Raw genomic sequence first — 18,530 nt, forward strand, 5'->3', positions numbered from 1 at the left:
TGGCGGTACACACCACCGCGCTCAAAATACACACACTTCTACAAAACACCGCCACACTGGACAATTCGAAATACACACACCTGATACACATACACACACCACTCCCACACACCCATTACAATATAAAACACACATCCACATCACCCACAAACCCCTACGACCACTATTACAGAGAGAAGGCCAGAGAGAGACACCACCATCCACAAAGTAGCATCCACAGTCACTCAACACCATCAACCACACAACTTCCACGCACAAAACACCCACACCACTACATATCACCACACTTATCACCACACACACCACCCCACACATCACCCACACCACCCCATGGCACGGCAAAGACACCCCAGGTTCTCGGAGGAGGAGCTCGGGTCATGGTGGAGGAAATCGTCCGGGTAGAGCCACAGCTATTTGGATCACAGGTGCAGCACAGGTGCAGCGGACCCCCACCTCCTCACCCACAGCTAACAACATGGGAGGAGCAGGTCTTGGCGATTCTGCATCCTGAGGGCCTCGCAGGAGTAGGTGGAGGAATGGACTCTGGTAAGTCAAACATTTAACTACCATATCCCCCACCCTACCTGCATGCTATCACAGACCCCCACCCTCGCCCCCTCCCCTATCACTCCAACTCCTCACAAATGTACTAATATCACAAACCACACATCCCAACACCAAGCCCTGCATGCAACAACAAAGCATGGACACCCATCACTAAAGCATGCCCACTGCACATACCCATAACACCCCCCTAAACCATCATCACACAAGCCCCCACACAGGAATGCTAGCACTGGGGTACACGGTCACCCACCCATTGCACACCATGACACACACAGATGCAATAATCATGCTTTTACACCCCTGCAGGACCACTACCCAACGTCACCAGACAGGAGGGTCCAGACATCTCCACCCCACCCACAGAAGAGGCCCACAGTGATGACAGCAGCTCTGTCCAGCTGGATCCAGATGACCAGCCCGGACCATCGTGGGCCTCGGGACAGTCGGTTCCCCTCACACAGGCACAGGCCACCACAGACCTTCCACCCTCTGGTAACACCAGCACAGCACCCACCCAGCGGGCCCATACCTCTGTCCCCAGGACACGTCAATCAGCTGTGTGTCCACCACTACAGGGAACCCAGGATAACCCACCACCCCAACAACAACAGGGACCTGGGGGCAGTGGCAGTGGGCACACGGTCCAGGGGACGGAGGCCCAGGAACACAGGGGAACTGGGAGGGCTGCTGTGCGACAGGGGGCGGACAGGCCAAGGGAACCCACTCTCCACGAGGCCCTCTCCTCCATCATGGGAGCTTACCATCACTCCCAGGAGACGATGGCAACGGTCTTGCCCAAGTTTCAGGATACCCAGCGCATGCAGGAGGAACAGTATTTGGGGTTCAGGGAGGAACTCAGAACCATCAGCTCCGCCCTGGGCACCCTCGTAGGGGTGCTGAAGGAAATACTTAACACCGGGAGGGACACTGTGGAACTCCAAGGGTCCCCTGACACTAGCATGGCCGATGAACTGCCCACCACCTCCGCTGGCACTAGTGGACAGGAGGCACCGCCACAGGACCACCACACCAACACCCCACCCCCTGCAGACGGAGAACCACCCCGCAAGCGGTCCCTGAGATCCAGTAACAAGACAGAGCACGATGCCAAGACCCCCGCCAAGAAATGAGACCACCCTGATTGTCAAACCACTGTCCCACTTTGTAACCCTGTCTATATTGGAACTGCCCCAGCTCCACTTCCTATGCCCATATGGGCAATGCACCTGTGAGACTAATAGACTGGACTCTGCCATGGACATTCCTCCACCATCCCCCCTCACCATTTTACAACCCCCTCCAATATTGAGCACTTCAATAAACACCCTTGAAGCACAAAACAATCTGGAGTCAGTCTGTGATTTCGAAATTGTGTATTAGCAATTACAGTGACAAAATGCTTTTTCAAATGTAATGTCAACATACCTATGTCACACAGCTCTAGTCCATGAGGAATCTAAGCAGATGACACACGTTGGAAACCACACCTGTGAAACCGTAAGGGAAAATGACAACTCAGTGACCATACACTGGGTGAAATTGACAGACAGGATAGAGGTAGAAGTGTTAAAGTACTTGTAGTAGGCAGGAATGTATTCTCACCTGTGTGTCACTGGAAATATTGCTGGATGACTGAGTCCCTGTTGTCAATGTCTTCTTCCTCTGCTTCCTCCTCATCACTGTCCACAGGCTCCACAGCTGCCACAACACCGCCATCTGGACCATCCTCCTGCAGAAAAGGCACCTGTCGTCGCAAAGCCAAGTTGTGAAGCATACAGCAGGCCACGTGAGTAGAATAGGGATCCACCTGTCATATGGAGGCACCTGAACCTGGCCTTCAGGAGGCCGAAGGTCCGCTCGATCACCCTCCTAGTCCACCCATGGGCCTCATTGTAGCGTTCCTCTGCCCTGGTCCTGGGATTCCTCACTGGGGTCAGTAGCCATGACAGGTTGGGGTAACCAGAGTCCCCTAATAGCCACACCCGGTGCCTCTGGAGTTGACCCATCACATAAGGGATGCTGCTATTCCGCAGGATGTAGGTGCCATGCACAGAGACAGGGAACATAGCATTTACCTGGGAGATGTACTGGTCTGCCAAACATACCATCTGTACATTCATGGAATGATAACTCTTCCGGTTCCTGTACACCTGTTCACTCCTGTGGGGGGGGACCAAAGCTACATGGGTCCCATCAATGGCACCTATGATGTTGGGGATATGTCCCATGGCATAGAAGTCACCTTTCACTGTAGGCAAATCCTCCACCTGAGGGAAAACGATATAGCTCTGCATGTGTTTCAGCAGGGCAGACAACACTCTGGACAACACGTTGGAAAACATAGGCTGGGACATCCCTGATGCCATGGCCACAGTTGTTTGAAAAGACCCACTTGCAAGGAAATGGAGCACTGATAGCACCTGCACTTGAGGTTGGATTCCTGTGGGATGGCGGATTGCTGACATCAAGTCAAATACACAGTTCCTGGATTGTGGCACGGTCAAACCTGTAGGTGATGATCAAACTTCTTTCCTCCATTGTCGACAGGTCCACCAGCGGTCGGTACACCGGAGGATGCCGCCATCTCCTCACATGTCCCAGCGGATGGTGCCTATGAAGGACAACAGCAACCACAGAGTCAAACAACTCAGAGGTATGTACCCACAGTCTACACAGAACACCATTAATTCACAAAATGTGGCCTGTATGTGTGTTGTGAGACAAGGCCTAGGTATATGTGACACAGTTGGTAATTAGGCCATGTGGGCCTTTGAAATGGCGGCTGCCTGACCTCTAAAGTGGCACAATGGGATGTGAGGTAACTGCGCTGGCGTTGTACACCATCACAGTAGGCGGTCGAAGAGCTTGGCGAAATGCTGCATTGGTTAGCACCCTATGGGTCCCAGGAGCCAATGACGATGTACGCCACTGAACAGGTCAGACACTGGCAACTCAAGCACCGCTGAACAGGCCAAGGACCGCTGAACAGGGCAAATACCGCCATGGAAAGCACTGCTAGCCCATTTGCGGCAGGGGCAGTGACGCAACTGGGACCGTCACAGGGTGAGTGCTGCACTCTGGGCACCAGTCCCCCTCCAGAACCAGTGGAGACCTGCATCCACTCCGTCTGTCTTGCACAGGATGAAGCACTCTGGGCACCAGTCCCCCTCCAGAACCGGTGGAGACCTGCATCCACTCCCTCTGTCCTGCACAGGATGAAGCACTCTGGGTACCAGTCCGCCTCCAGAACCAGTGGAGACCTGCATCCACTCCGTCTGTCCTGCACAGGATGAAGCACTCTGGGCACCAGTCCCCCTCCAGAACCAGTGGAGACCTGCATCCACTCCCTCTGTCCTGCACAGGATGAATCACTCTGGGCACCAGTCCCCCTCCAGAACCAGTGGAGACCTGCATCCACTCCCTCTGTCCTGCACAGGATGAAGCACTCTGGGCACCAGTCCCCCTCCAGAACCAGTGGAGACCTGCATCCACTGCCTCTGTCCTGCACAGGATGAAGCACTCTGAGCACCAGTCCCCCTCCAGAACCAGTGGAGACTGTTATCCACTTAAGAGACTTTGGCTTTGCACTCCCCAGGATGGTACAGTGGGCAACCCACCCACTATAGAGACTTGTGAGACTGTGGCTTTGCACTCCCCAGGATGGAACAGTGGGCAACCCACCCACTGTAGAGACTTGAGAGACTGTGGCTTTGCACTCCCCAGGATGGAACAGTGGGCAACCCACCCACTGTAGAGACTTGTGAGACTGTGGCTTTGCACTCCCCAGGATGGTACAGTGGGCAACCCACCCACTGTAGAGACTTGAGAGACTGTGGCTTTGCACTCCCCAGGGTGGAACAGTGGGCAACCCAACCACTGTAGAGACTTGAGAGACTGCGGCTTTGCACTCCCCAGGATGGAAAAGTGGGCAACCCACCCACTGTAGAGACTTGTGAGACTGCGGCTTTGCACTCCCCAGGATGGAACAGTTGGCAACCCACCCACTGTAGAGACTTGAGAGACTGTGGCTTTGCACTCCCCAGGATACATCAATGGGCATGGAGGTCCCTCGTGGATCTGGCGTGGTGCACTCATCCGGCTGAGGAGCCCCCCCTTCCCTTCCCCCTGAGGTGCCTGTTGTATTTCTATCTGATGCCCCTGCAGTGTTCTCTCCGTCATGTTCGGGTATCTTGTGTGGGCCTCTCCCATGCATTTTGGGCCCAGTGGTCCACAGACTATGAATGGTGAAAAACCTGCACTACTAATCGTGGTGTATATTTTGTTTATTGTGTATATATATATATATGTATATATTTGCTTACTGTATTTTGATATACTACAATGGTTCCACTCATTTCCTTTTGTCTTTGCATTCTTCCTGGGGGGTTGGGGGGTGTTACTGTAATGTATAGATAAGCTTGGTGTGTGTGTTGTAGTGGGTGAGGGTCTGGGTGGGGGTTGGGGTGTTGAGTGTGTGTGTCCCTGTGTTTTTGCCTCCCCCCTCCCCTATGTCGTAGGTGCAGTACTCACCGTGGTCTTCGCCGCCGGCGTTGATGCTCCTCGTAGAAGAGCAGGAAAACTAGCGCTGGGAGAAATGAAGTTCCGGCTCCACGGTGCCCTCCTTCCTCGTGGAGTGTGTAGAGGTGAGCGTTTTTCCTTCGAAATGCCTGTTTCCGCCATGTTTTTATCCACAGTGAATCCACCCCGGAAAAGGTGGAGGATTGGTAGGTTGTGATACTGTGGGCGGTACATTGTCTCCCGCCTGTCTGTTGGTGGTGACCGCTGCGCTGTTTGTTTGTACAACCGTGGCAGTCGGAGTGTTAAAGTGGCTGTCTTTGTTGGCGGTTTCCACCACGGTCATAATTGCAAAAATTTTACCGCCGGCCTGTTGGCTTTACACCGTCCGCCAGGGTTGAAATGACCACCTAAGTCTCTTAAGTTAATCCTGATTGCTCTGTGCCAAGTTACCAGAGGGTGAGCACAGGTTAATTTAGGGTGTTTATCTCACTTACTCTGACTAGGATTGTGGTCCCCACTTCAACCGGGTGCATACCTCTGCAGACTAAAGACTCAATTTCTAACACTTACCCACCCCTAAGCCCTAAAAACAACAATAACATCCAATTCTGTTACCCACCCCTAAATCCTAAAAATACCTTTACCGCCCCATACCCCTAGCCATCTCTAAGCCCTTTCTGTATATATATATATATATATATATATATAAGATGAAGGATCACAAGAAAACAACAGCCAGCCAGGGCAAAAATCTGGATCCTAATGGATTCAATGAGTCACAAAAGAATTTAATATACAAGTATGAAGTGACTCAAACAGATGGTCTCACCAAAGAACAAAAATATATTTCCACTACATTGTTTCGGTTTCTGCCTTTCTCAGGTAGTACAAGATGTCTTGCCTTGTGGCTGCACAGCTGACATTGCTGGATTTTCAAAAAGCATCATGAGTGAAGATTCTAATTGGAATGTGGAATCAATGCAGTCCTGAGAACTCTTCAGATGTGCAGAAATCAAGTGGTATTGTCGGTGATGTTCGGTCCATCTGGATGCAGTGATTTTAAACGGTACATCTAGAAGTTTTCTCTGATGTCCAGTAGTTCTTCCTTGGTCTACAAGGTTAAAATGATTGGCTACAGGCTTGTCAAGTTTCTTGTTAACTATTGCTGGTTTCTAGATCCTGAATAGTGTACGGAGGTCATTCACTGTTTGGCCTACATATTGTATTTTTACAGCTTTGGCGTTGGCACTGAATCACATAAATAATGCATGTTGAGTGACATGTTAGATGCTGTCTTATTCCATAGGTCCTTCTTGTAACAGAGCTAGTTACTGATGATATTTGTAAAAGGTATTCACATGTGATGCACCTTTTAGAATCACAGCAATGAACTGCATTTGTTACAGCTTGCTTCAGTTCAGCTCTCACAATAAGCGATCATAAATTGGGAGCTCTGCGGTAGGCAATGACTCGCGGTTTTGGAAAAGCTTCCGCAATTTTTCACAAGTGGATAGTAGCGGGAAAAGTCATTTGCGTATATTTCTGTAGTTGGGAGCTGATGGATGATAGTCAACCACAAATGGGATTCTGTCACCTTTGTGTCTTCTGTTGGTATTCCAAATAAGTGGTTCCTTGGGTGAGTGCAAAGACTTGTCAATTGGTTGCAGAATGATTTGCAGAGGATAGGCTTGCTTTTTAAATAATGTGCAGATGGTCTTCACAGGTGTTTGTATTGCTGCTGATGGATCTGATTCTAAGTGCTTTGCTGTAGATGATGCTGAGTTAAGTGTGGCGTGGGTGACAAGAAGTTCAGTTTAGATACAAAGGAGCATCTGAAGGCTTGTGGCATAGATCAGTTATCATTTTTTATTCATTAATGGTGAGTAATTCATCCATAAAAGGGAGATGACTCTTCTGTTTAGTAATTCTGCTGGTGAATTAGATGATAGGATGGATACTATTGATAAAAGCTGTAAATTGCTCCAATGTTCTACTTCCTGCATTCCATATTATAAATATGTCATCAATGTATCGTAGCAATACCAGTGCTTTGATGGTAGAATTCGTAAGTATATAGTCCTCTAGTTTTCCCCTGATTATATCTGCATAGAGAGGAGCCATCTGAGTGCCCATGGAAGTTCCTTGTGTCTGCAGATAGTGTTTACCATTGAAGGTAAAATTGTTGGATTTAAGGCTAACTTTTGCAAAGTTGGTAAGCACATTTGTTGATGGTTTTTCACAGTTCTTTTATTAAGAGCATCAGATAATGCCATAAGCCCATCATCATGTGGTATATTGGTGTATAATGATGTAACATCAAATGTAGCCAGAAGAGTTTTGTCATCAAATGTGTAGGTCTGGTTTAATTTTTCTGGTGTCCTTAACAAATTATGGAAGTTCTTGGACAATGGGCTGCAGGTGCAGGTTGACAAATAAAGATAGGCTCTCAGTGGCTGTATCATTGCCAGAGATTATGGGGTGGTCAGGATTGTTCATTTTGTGAATTTTGGGAAGCATATAAAATATCCCAGGTCTTGGATTGGGATGAACAAGTGTATCTGCTATTGTTTCATGAATGAGGTTTAAGCTCCTGCACTTTGCAATCATATTCTTAATTTATTTGTTAAAAAGTCTTCTGTGGGATCAGTTTCTAGAGGTTTGTGAGTGTTGGTATCCATCAGTTGTCTCATTCTCTTCTCAATATAATTCCCTACTTTCATGGCAACCACTGCAACACCTTTGTCTGCCGGTTTTATAATGACATCTGTTCTCTGTTGAAGGTGGTGGAGAGCTTTTCTTTCCTCTCTGGTAATATTATCAAAAATCCTTTTAGGTGTTGATTCTTTGATGAGTTTGTTAATGGATAAAATGTATGTATCAAGAACAGGATTTCTACCACATTGAGGAGTCCATGATTTGGGATGGCAGAGGAGTCCATGATTTGGGATGGCAGAACTTCTTAAATGGATCTGGAAGGTAGCTTGACAGATCAACATTAGAATTATTGTTAAAGTATTCTGCAAGTCTGAATCTTCTCTCAGAGGTTTTTAGGTCTCTTATCATGTTGGCTGTATTATGGTCCTTAGGTACAGGACAGAAATAGAGGCCTTTGCTCAAAAGGTTTAATTCACCTGGCCATTGCAGCTTTCCAGTTAAGTCAATAACTGTACATGATGCCTGGAAGGGTTGTAGTTGACAGGTGCTGTGCAGTCTTTTTTGTCTTAAAAACTGTCTTGTTTTTTTATGTTATTTACCCACAGGATATACACTGACAGGTGAATCTCCAAATTTAAATTGGAATCATCGCTCATGATGCTTTTTGAAAATCCAGCAGTGTCAGCTGTGCAACCACTGAACAAACCATTGTGTACTACCTGAGGAAGGTGGAAGCCCAAACGTTGTAGTGGAAATATATTTTTATTCTTTGGTGAGACCACCTGTTCTTGTATATCTGTCTATCTATGTATCTATCTATCTATCTATCTATCTATCTATCTATCTATCTATCTATCTATCTATCTATCTATCTATATACATATGTATATATATATATAAATATATATAGATAGATAGAGAGAGAGATAGATAGATAGATAGATAGATAGATAGATAGATAGATAGATAGATAGATAGATGGATATACAAGAACAGGTGTATATATATACTGTATATATCAATCATACTGGCAGTTGCCAGGCGTTAGTTATAGTTAGGATCTAGTTTCCATAGGAAAAGTGTTTTTTGACTTGGCTATATTTTTGGTATTGTTTGAAGAAGCTTCATGAAAGTTTCCAAAATAGTGTCCTGTTGTGCCTTGTGAATGGAAAATTTGAGGGTGATCCATCAAGCGGGGGCTGAGAAAACAGGGGGGAGTAAAAAAAAGTACATTTCCCATGTTAATTTCCATAGGGATCTTGAACATGACTACAGCCCAAGCCGCTCAACAGAATTACACCCAGAAAGCACCCTTGTTATTCAGTGTCACTCCATTCAGTGGTTATCAAGATTTTAAAGGAAAAATAAATTTGTATATCTGGGCAGAGCCTAATCACAGATCTGATAGTGAGATCTGATTGGCTGTCAGCATTTCAACTAGTAAGTCCTGGTAGCCGTCTTGGGACCAATCTACATGATAATGAATTCCAGGCTTTGAGGGTTGCAAAATTAGAACGTATAAAGGATGATACATTTTAGTTACAATATAAATTATTTGTTGATGGTACCAGACTAATTTTAGGAATTGTGTTGTGTGCTGGGATTTCATGAATCATGTTTGAGAGAAAACTGTTTTCTCATGATATTCCCATATAGGTTATGAAAGGTGATCCAGAAGCTAAAATTAGAGCACTTTTTCTGTAAATTCACACGGTCTTTTTCAGCCATATGAGAATGAACTCTGACATTCTCAGTAAAACATAAACTTCTAACAGAGTAGACTGTTAATTGATTCTATGTGAGGACCGGATGCTTCGGATTATGCTTCTCTTTCTTTTACTTGCAAACACAGCAGCCATAGAAAAAGAGAACTAACATAACACTACATTACCCATGAGGCATATGACCCACCAATCAGGGCCCACCTTATACTTTAAGGTCTCTTGCATACATAGTCTGTCATCTTTCATTGCTGCTTACACAGACAAAGCTAAGTACTTCTTATATTCTGTTTACTATTGTATTTGCGAGTTCAAGCAGCTTTGCTTTATAGCGTTCATGGTCTTTTACTAAAACGGCGTCTTGAATATTCCAAGGTGGTTTGCGCGTTCAGTGGGGTGCTGTGCCTCTTTACCACAGGGTGCCATCTTTTATACTAATTATCTGCTGGTGAGGAGCAGAACAGGAGGGAGTCGGAGAAGCCAAAGGGAGCAGACCTATTTCTGCCGCGTGACTCACTCATGCGCACAGCCTCCTTTTTTTACTGTGTGCACAAGAGTCATCTGTGGTGGCGGAGATGTTCCGGTCTGTGTGTCCTCTTCTCCATATGCCCGATGGGCTGAATTAATACCAGAGAGCCTGGCTCTAGGGGGATTCTAGGTGCTTCCTTCTTTCAAGCTGTGACTACTGTTAACTACAGGGCCTGTGGAAGTGCCCTTTTTGCACCTGGGATTCCCTCCCCATAAATAAATTCAGCTTGACCTCTACCCTTTACCTCTGGGATTAAAACTACTTGGCATAAAGAAAATGGCTCACCAATTCCTAGAGGATGAGCAATATGGGTATTATGTCAAAGGACACTATGAGCCGCACATGGAAGAACACCTAGTGGATGCCTTAGACTTCTATGTTCAAGATTCAGTTAATAAGGCACTGGTGAAAGCACTGTGTCTTAATACTTAACCTATTTTTAACTTCGGCGTTAGGTGATTTGGTGCAGGCTCGTGGTCCCCTGCCCCAGCGGACGTTAATACTAATGAGCCTGGACAGTCTAGCAAAGACCCAGTCGAGCAAACTATTGAATCTGTACTCCAGGAGTCAAGAGGCCTCCCCTCTCACCAAATTACTCAGCAAACAACAGATGATTCTACTTCTTCTGTTTCTAACGACAATTATGCGTCTGGGCAAGCCGAGGACAAGCGAAAGCGCAAGTTGTGCCAAAGGGAGAAGTCCTCTTCTCTACCTACACGTAAGAACTTTTACTTCAGTCCTGACAACATTGTGCATACTAGGTCTACCGAATGGACCCTTTGTCAAGAGGTGGCGGCTTATGTCCCACTGGGACTCTGCAAAGGATCTGAGAAAGCTATATGCAATACTTTGCATTCCAAATGTCCTCACCATTCTCTACCCAGGAAAGTAGCTGATATCCTGGAACTGGACCTGCATATGGTCACTGCCCTTAAGAAATATGCATGCGAGGATCCAAAAAAGGACATAGACAGGGCATGGTGCAGTTGCCAGGACAAACTGATGGACTTATCGGGACCTCTCACTAAAATCCTGGACTTAGCAATCCAACCCAAAGAATCCCGACAAGCAATCGATCAAGACGTCCTTTTGGATGGGCTCAGTGGGCAATTTTCCTGTTGGGCAATGCCAATTGCTCTATTTCTACAAAACGGCAAAAATCTTTACTGGTTCGCATTGATCCCAAATTGGCTGAATTAGCGCCTTCTGATGTGGGTGAATCCGCTATTGGGCTTTTATTTGGAGACAAATTTAAGGACCTATCCAAATATGTGGCTACCTTCTCAGCGCTGGCCAAAGCCCAGACATCTATTAAAAAGGTTTTTAATAGTGTCTTTCTTCACAGGGCCAGACGCTACAGAGGTTGAGCCTTGGCATGGCACACCCAAGACCGCCAGATCATACTACAGAGGCAATGGGGACCCTAATAATCCGGATCAACCAACTTCTACCCTTCTCGAGGCCGAGGAGGCAGGGGCCATGCCTACAGAGGATATTCCAAAGGAGGAAAATACAGTCAAGGTACCCCTCAGTCATGTAACAATTATTCCTTCGGGGGAGGTTTTGTTGGGGGGCCGAGTGAGTTCGTTCGCACACAATTGGCAACTGATTATACAGGATGCATGGGTTCTGGAAGAGATAACCGGCTATCATCTGGAGTTTTATGCAACTCCTTCCCAATCATCACCTCCTCCTCTCATTTTTTCCCAACAAGAGAGCGTCTTTATAGATCAAGAAATTGCTTCTCTCCTTCAAAAGGGGCAATAGTTTACTCTCTTGCCCACCCCAGAGGATTCTCCAGTACGATCTTTCTGGTTCAGAAAAAAGGTGGAGGTTCTCGACTAGTGTTCAATCTACGTCAGTTCGACTTTTGGATTGTCTACCGACATTTCAAGATGGAGTGTATTTACCTCCTTCGTGATCTATTAAAGAAGGAGATTGGATGGTGCGTCTGGACCTCAAGGATGTCTATCTGACTATTCCTATTTTTGCCCCTCATCGCCGGTTTCTTCAATTCTTTTGGCGTGACAGGTGCTACAAATTCTCTGCCAGACCTTGCGGCCTCTCTTCAGTATCTTGGTGTATCACCAAGATCATGCACCCAGCTATCCATTGATTGAGGGAGAAGGGTGTTCGTCTGATAGTTTACCTAAAGGACATTCTGATCATGGCAGAAGAGCAACAATTAATTATTTTTCATCTTCACTGGGCTGTGAACTGTTTCAGGACTTGGGCTTTGCCATAAACCAGGATAAGTTACATCTGACTCCATCCCATAATATGGACTTTGTTGGGTTTCAGATTGATTTGGTCTCAGCCCAACTCAAACTTCCTTTGACAAAGAGATTGGCCATCAGGAAGGAAGGAACTGAGGAAAGCATTGTCAGCTCCTTCAATTTCATTAAGGGTACTTGCCTGACTGGTGGGCCTCCTGGCTTCTTCTATCCAAGCCATATTTCCCGGTCCTTTATATTATCAGGCCCTACAGCGGGTGAAGATTTTTCACCTTTGCAGGGGCTTTCATTGTCCCAGGAAGGCAGGGTGGAGCTCCAGTGGTTGTTGACTCATATGGATGCCTGGCATGGCAGAGCAATTTTGCTTCACTTCTGGAGGTAATTATAGAGCCGGATGCCAGCAGATGGGGTTGGGGGTGACCAGATGTTGTCCACTGGTGACGGGGGGCCGGTGGTCCTCAGAAGAAATTTAATTCCATATTAATTGCCTAGAATCCTTGGCGGGTTAATTAACAGTGAAAACACAGTCTCCTGTCAAAACGAAATGTTGCATCCTTCTGAGGGTGGACAATATTTTGACGGTACGGTATATCAACAAGTTGGGGGGCACCAGGTCCTGAATGCCAGCAGAAAGTGCCAAAGACTTTTGCCATTTGTGCCTGAAGCATCAAATCTCAGTGACAGCAGAGTATATTCCGAGCAGAGCGAATGCTGTAGCAGATTGGAATTCTCAATATCTTTAGGAGTCCAGCAATTGGCGGGTACACCCACGTGTGTTCTAATTTCTGGATCATCTGTGGGGCCCATGTTCGGTGGACCTATATGAGTCTCTGCTGAACACTCACTTTTTATGGTTCTACAGCTGGAAATGGGATCCGTTGGCGGTAATCTTGGATGCTTTCCTGAAATCCTGGAAGGAGGGACTGAATTATGCTTTTCCTCTGTTTTCTATGATTCACAGGGTTCTCTCCCAAGTTTGTCGCCAGTTGGCGGAGTTAATTCTAATAACCCCTTTTTGGAGAGGTCAGTCATGGTTTCCTGTACCAATGGAGCTGTGTTGTGCTCTTCCAGTTCAGATCCTGCCATCTTGGGATCTATTGTTAGATCCGATGGGCTACCCTCATCCTCTAATTCAGGAGAGGCAGTTGCCACTTATGGCATGGCGGATTTCAGGGTATTCAAGCAAATCTCAGAGGTTTTGGGCAACACTAGATTCTTTTTCTCTCAGTCCCTGGCGCCTAGTACACACAAGAGATGCACCTCCACTTGGAAGTGATGGATTGATTGGTGCAGTCAACGGGGTGTGGATCCCTTGGTGACAGCAGTGGAAATGATTGCCAATTTTCCATCCCATTTAGCCTCCCAGGGTTTGGCCTACAGAGGAGTCAAACTTTTTCGTGCTACCATTTTGTCAAGGCATCCCCAGATTATTGGCAAACCAATAGGTAAACACCCTTTGATGTGCAAACTCCTTTGGGGCGTGCGTATAGTACAACCGCCTTTTTCAAAATATTCTTCCCTTTGGGATATTAATGTGGTATTAAAAATTTTGAAAACCTGGCAGGCGATTGAGGATTTCTCTTGAAAACAATTATCAGCTAATCTCTTCTACTGTGTTTGATTTCCTGTTGATGAGTGTCCGATGTTAAAGCCCTGGATACTGCAGGTAGGGTTTTTTCTCCCACTGAAGTTTCTTTTTATATCTCTAAGTGTACAAAATGAAATTCTAAGTGTATTAGCTATCCAAGTTTTAGGTAAAATTATAGTTTGTGTGTGGTGAAATGCATTAAGGTTTATAAGGATGTTACTTGTGAATTACGCAGAGATCAATCTGGTCAATTGCTGGTTTCACTACAGAAACCCTTCAGTCCTGTCTCATTAGCTACTTTGGCAAGTTGGGTCAGATGGGTTTTTTATGACACAGGGATTGATACCTCCATTTTTGGGGCTCACTCAGTGAATTGAAAATTCTTGATGCGAATGCTAGAGCATTTTTGATTCCATTGCTACTACAGCCTCCCAGAGTGTTCTAAGGAACAACTAAACCACCAACAGTCCTACTTATGCCCTTAATAAGGCACACCTGAAGCTATCTTGATTGAATCAAATTGGTAAAACCTAAAACATTTAGGCCCTCATTAGAACCCTGGCTGTCAGTGTTAAAGCGGCAGTAATACTGCCAACAGGCCGGTGGAACAAAAATGGAATCAAGACCACGGTGGAAACCGCCAACACAGACAGACACTTTAACACTCCGACCGCCACGGCAGTAGTAACAAACAACGCAGCGGTAACCACCAACAGGCAGGCGGAAGACAATGTACCACCCACTCCATTACAACCCACCCATCTGCCAGCTTTTCCGGGTCGGTACCAACGCCATCAAAAGCACGGCAGAAACAGTACTTTTGAAGGGAAACCACTCACCTCTTGACACTGAAGGAAGAACCAGGACGCCATGGAGCCCGAGCTGCATGTCTTCTCCATGCTGGTGTATCTGCTCATATAGCAGGAGCATCAACGCCGGCGACGACGACCTCGGTGAGTCCTGCACCTAGCACACAAGAGAGGGGGGGGAAAGAGAGTGATACACACACACAACACGCAACACCCCCACTCCACCCACACCCCCAACACCATACACGCAAGCACATGCAACAACATTAAATATACACCCCGTAACCCTCAGGAATGATGCAAGGACGAAAGGAAAGCAGTCAAATGAGTGTAATATTAGAAATACTTAGAAATACGTACATAAATAAATGAACAGTATGTACAATATATACATTATATACAAAATGAGGGACAATGTCCGCACAAAAATAGTCCGTGGCCCACAGGGCCATAACACATAGGCCAAGCCCACACTTGACTCCTGCCTCAAAACGGAGAGAACACTGCAGGGGCATCAGGTCGAAACCACACAGGTACATCAGGGGGACAGGGAAGGTGGCCGGAAGATGGTACTATGCCACTGCTCCTGGAGGGGGCTCCATGCCCACTGCTTGGTCCTGGGGAGTGCAATGCCACAGTCTCTCAATTGGGTGGTTTGCCAACTGCTTGGGCTTGGGGAGTGCAAAGCCACAGTCTCTCTAGTGGGTGGTTTGCCCACTGCTTGGTCCTGGGGAGTGCAAAGCCACAGTCTCTCAAGTGAGTGGTTTGCCCACTGCTTGGTCCTGGGGAGTGCAAAGCCACAGACTCTCTAGTGGGTGGTTTGCTGAGTGCTTGGTCCTGGGGAGTGCAAAGCCACAGTCTCTCTAGTGGGTGGTTTGCCCACTGCTTGGTCCTGGGAGTGCAAAGCCACAGTTTCTCAAGTGGGTGGTTTGCCCACTGCTTGGTCCTGGGGAGTGCAAAACCAGAGTCTCTCAAGTGGGTGGTTTGCCCACTGCTTGCTCCTGGGGAGTGCAAAACCAGAGTCTCTCAAGTGGGTGGTTTGCCCACTGCTTGGTAGTGAGCTTCATCCTGGGAAGGATGGGGTGAGTGGATGGCTTCTTTCACTGGTTCTGGATGGGGCATTGTGCCCAGTGAGCTTCATCCTGTGGAGGATGGGGTGAGTGGATGGCTTCTCCACTGGTTCTGGAGGGGGCATTGTGCCCAGTGATGCAGATCTTTGGGAGTGCAAGGTCACAGTCTCTCACCTGGGTGTCACACCCACAGGATTTGCTAGTGCCAGGCTGCACAACAGCCCATGGACGCAGGACTACACATTGTCCACCATCAGTGACAGCTGCTCAGTAGTGGCAGTGGTTGTGCTGCTGATTGAGCTGGCAGTGGTGGGGGAGGCTCCAGCCCATCCCCTACAGCCTCGGACGGCTGCCCACTGGGGCTGCTGCTGCTGTCAGTGGTGCTGCTGGCTGAACTGTCAGTGGTGGGGGAGGCTCCAGCCCATCCCCTGCAGCCGCGGACGGCTGCTCACTGGGGCTGCTGCTGCTGGTGGCGGTGCTGGCAGTGTTGGGGGGAGGCTCCATCCCTTCCCTTGCAGACTTGGATGGCTGAACCACCATGGTTGGTGGTGAGGGCTCTGAATGAGTCTCAGCACCATGACTCCTATCCTTCCTGCCTGCTGGTGCAGGCCCCTTGCCCTTCCTGTCAGCAGCGGGGGATTGCTCCTTGCCCTTCCCTGTAGCAGCTGGGGGTGCCTATTTGCCCTTCCCTGTAGCAGCTGGGGGTGCCTCCTTGGCCTTCCTTGAGGCAGCTAGGGGTGCGTCCTTGGCCTTCCTTGAGACAGCTGGTGGTGCTTCCTTGGCTTTCCTTGCAGCACCTGGTGCAGGCACCCTTTCAGTGTGGCTGTGTGGTGCCCGGTATCCTCTCCTACATGAAGTAGCTGTCGACACTACTGTGGCTGTGGACTGGGTGGCTGAGGTGCTCCTGAGTTCTGTCCACCATGGCCTGACGTGATGGCCGGGGGGAGTGGTAGGGAAGAGGTCAACGGTGGAGAGGGAAAGCTTCTTAGGGACATTGGGGCGGGAAGAGGGAGAAGGTTTGGGAGTGTAGGAAGAGGAAGTGGTTGTAGGAGATGTATATCTGCTGTGTTTGGGTGCAGGTGCATGGGCTGGATGCTGTTGTGAGGTGGATGGCTGCTGTGTGCTTGCGTTTGTGTGCTTTGGAAGGAGGGGGCACAGACACAGTGGGAGAGGACACAGGGTACATGTGCATGGATGTGGGGGTGGTGTCTGCCAGTGAGGGGTGTGTAGTGATAGGCGTGCTAGTGATGGTGGTAGTGGATGAGGATGTAGTGCATGCAGGTGTGAGTGGAGACGCAATTGGGAGGGAGTTGGACGAGGAGGAGGAGGGAGCCATAGTAGAGGCAGTGGATGTTGGTCTATCTGATTCTGGATGGTGTTTGTGTGAGTGTCTGTGGTGCTTGTGTTTGCCGGAACCACTGTGTGTTGTCTTGTGTGCATGCTGGTCTGCCTGTGTGCTTGGGGTAGGTCGGGTTGAGGTGAATGGGATTGGGTAGAGGAAGTTGGAGGGGGAGGCTACAAATAGGGACAATGGCTGCCATCAGAGAGGAGGCCAGAGCCTGGATTGATCTCTATTGAGCTGCCATGCCACTGTGAATGCCCTCCAGGAATGCATTTGTCTGTTGCATTTGAGCTGCCAGCCCTTGGATGGCATTCACAATGGTTGACTGCCCAACAGAGATGGATCGCAGGAGGTCAATAGCCTCCTCACTCAGGGCAGCAGGGCTAACTGGGGCAGGGCCAGAGGTGCCTGGGGAGAAGGAGAAGCCCACCCTCGTGGGTGAGCAGGCACAGGAAGCACACTGAGGGGCTGCTGGGAGGGCGGTGCTGGTACAGGGGGTAGCTGTACCTGTAGTTGGGGTGGGCACAGCAATGTCCACCACCATCAGGGAGCTTCCATCGTAGGAGGTATCACTATCAGAACTGTCCACTCCAGTCTCTGCCGTGGTGCTCCCCTCGCCTTCCTTCCCACTGGTGCCCTCACCGTTGGTGGATTCGGCATCCTGGGTCCTGTGGGATGCAGCTCCCTCCGTCACCAGTGCCTCTGCTCCTCTGCCAGATGATGCTAATGCACAGAAGGACAGGGTGACAAAACAAAAGGGGGGAAGAGACAAAAGGTACACTTGGTCAATGGCGGCACCAACACCACCGTTGACGTACACTGCACACACACACAGGGAACAGCCCTACGCTCTAGGCAATGCACTACCAGTCACAATGCTAGTCACCAGCCCATGGACAGGGACACCTAACACCAATTGCAGCATAACTGAGACCCACGGACCCATGCCCAGTAGTTGATGCCTACTCGCTTGGTTGGAGGAAGTTTACATCAGAACCCTGCCCAACATGGGACCTACCCTGCAATGTCCAGCCTGGCCTAGGGCCACCCGTAGGCCCACATCCCTCACCTGGATACCACCCCACCATGAGCAAATTGTATATTGGGGCACTGTACTCATGCCTTGTGGCTGCTGTGATGCCCTCAAGCGCCCATCCAGCTCGGGATAGGCCACTGGCAGTTTGCGGGCCATCAGGGGGGTCAGGGTTCGATGGGTACCTTGTTAGGAGGCCATCCCCAGCTGAGCCTCTGCCGTCTTCCGTGCCCAGCATCTCAGGTCCTCCCACTGTTTCTGACAGTGGGTGCTCCGCCTGCCATAGATCTCCAGGGTCCGCACATCCTTGGCGATGGCACTCCATATACCCTTTTTCTGATGGGCGCTGACCTGCAGGGAAATGGACACAGGGAAAGGTATTAGTCCGACCGTCCTGCCTGTTACACTCATGGCCCATCATAGCCCTTCCCATCCCCTTACACACAGACATGGCCCAGCATACT

The sequence above is a fragment of the Pleurodeles waltl genome, chromosome 11, assembly GCF_031143425.1.
Source record: "Pleurodeles waltl isolate 20211129_DDA chromosome 11, aPleWal1.hap1.20221129, whole genome shotgun sequence".
Classification (NCBI taxonomy): domain Eukaryota; kingdom Metazoa; phylum Chordata; class Amphibia; order Caudata; family Salamandridae; genus Pleurodeles; species Pleurodeles waltl.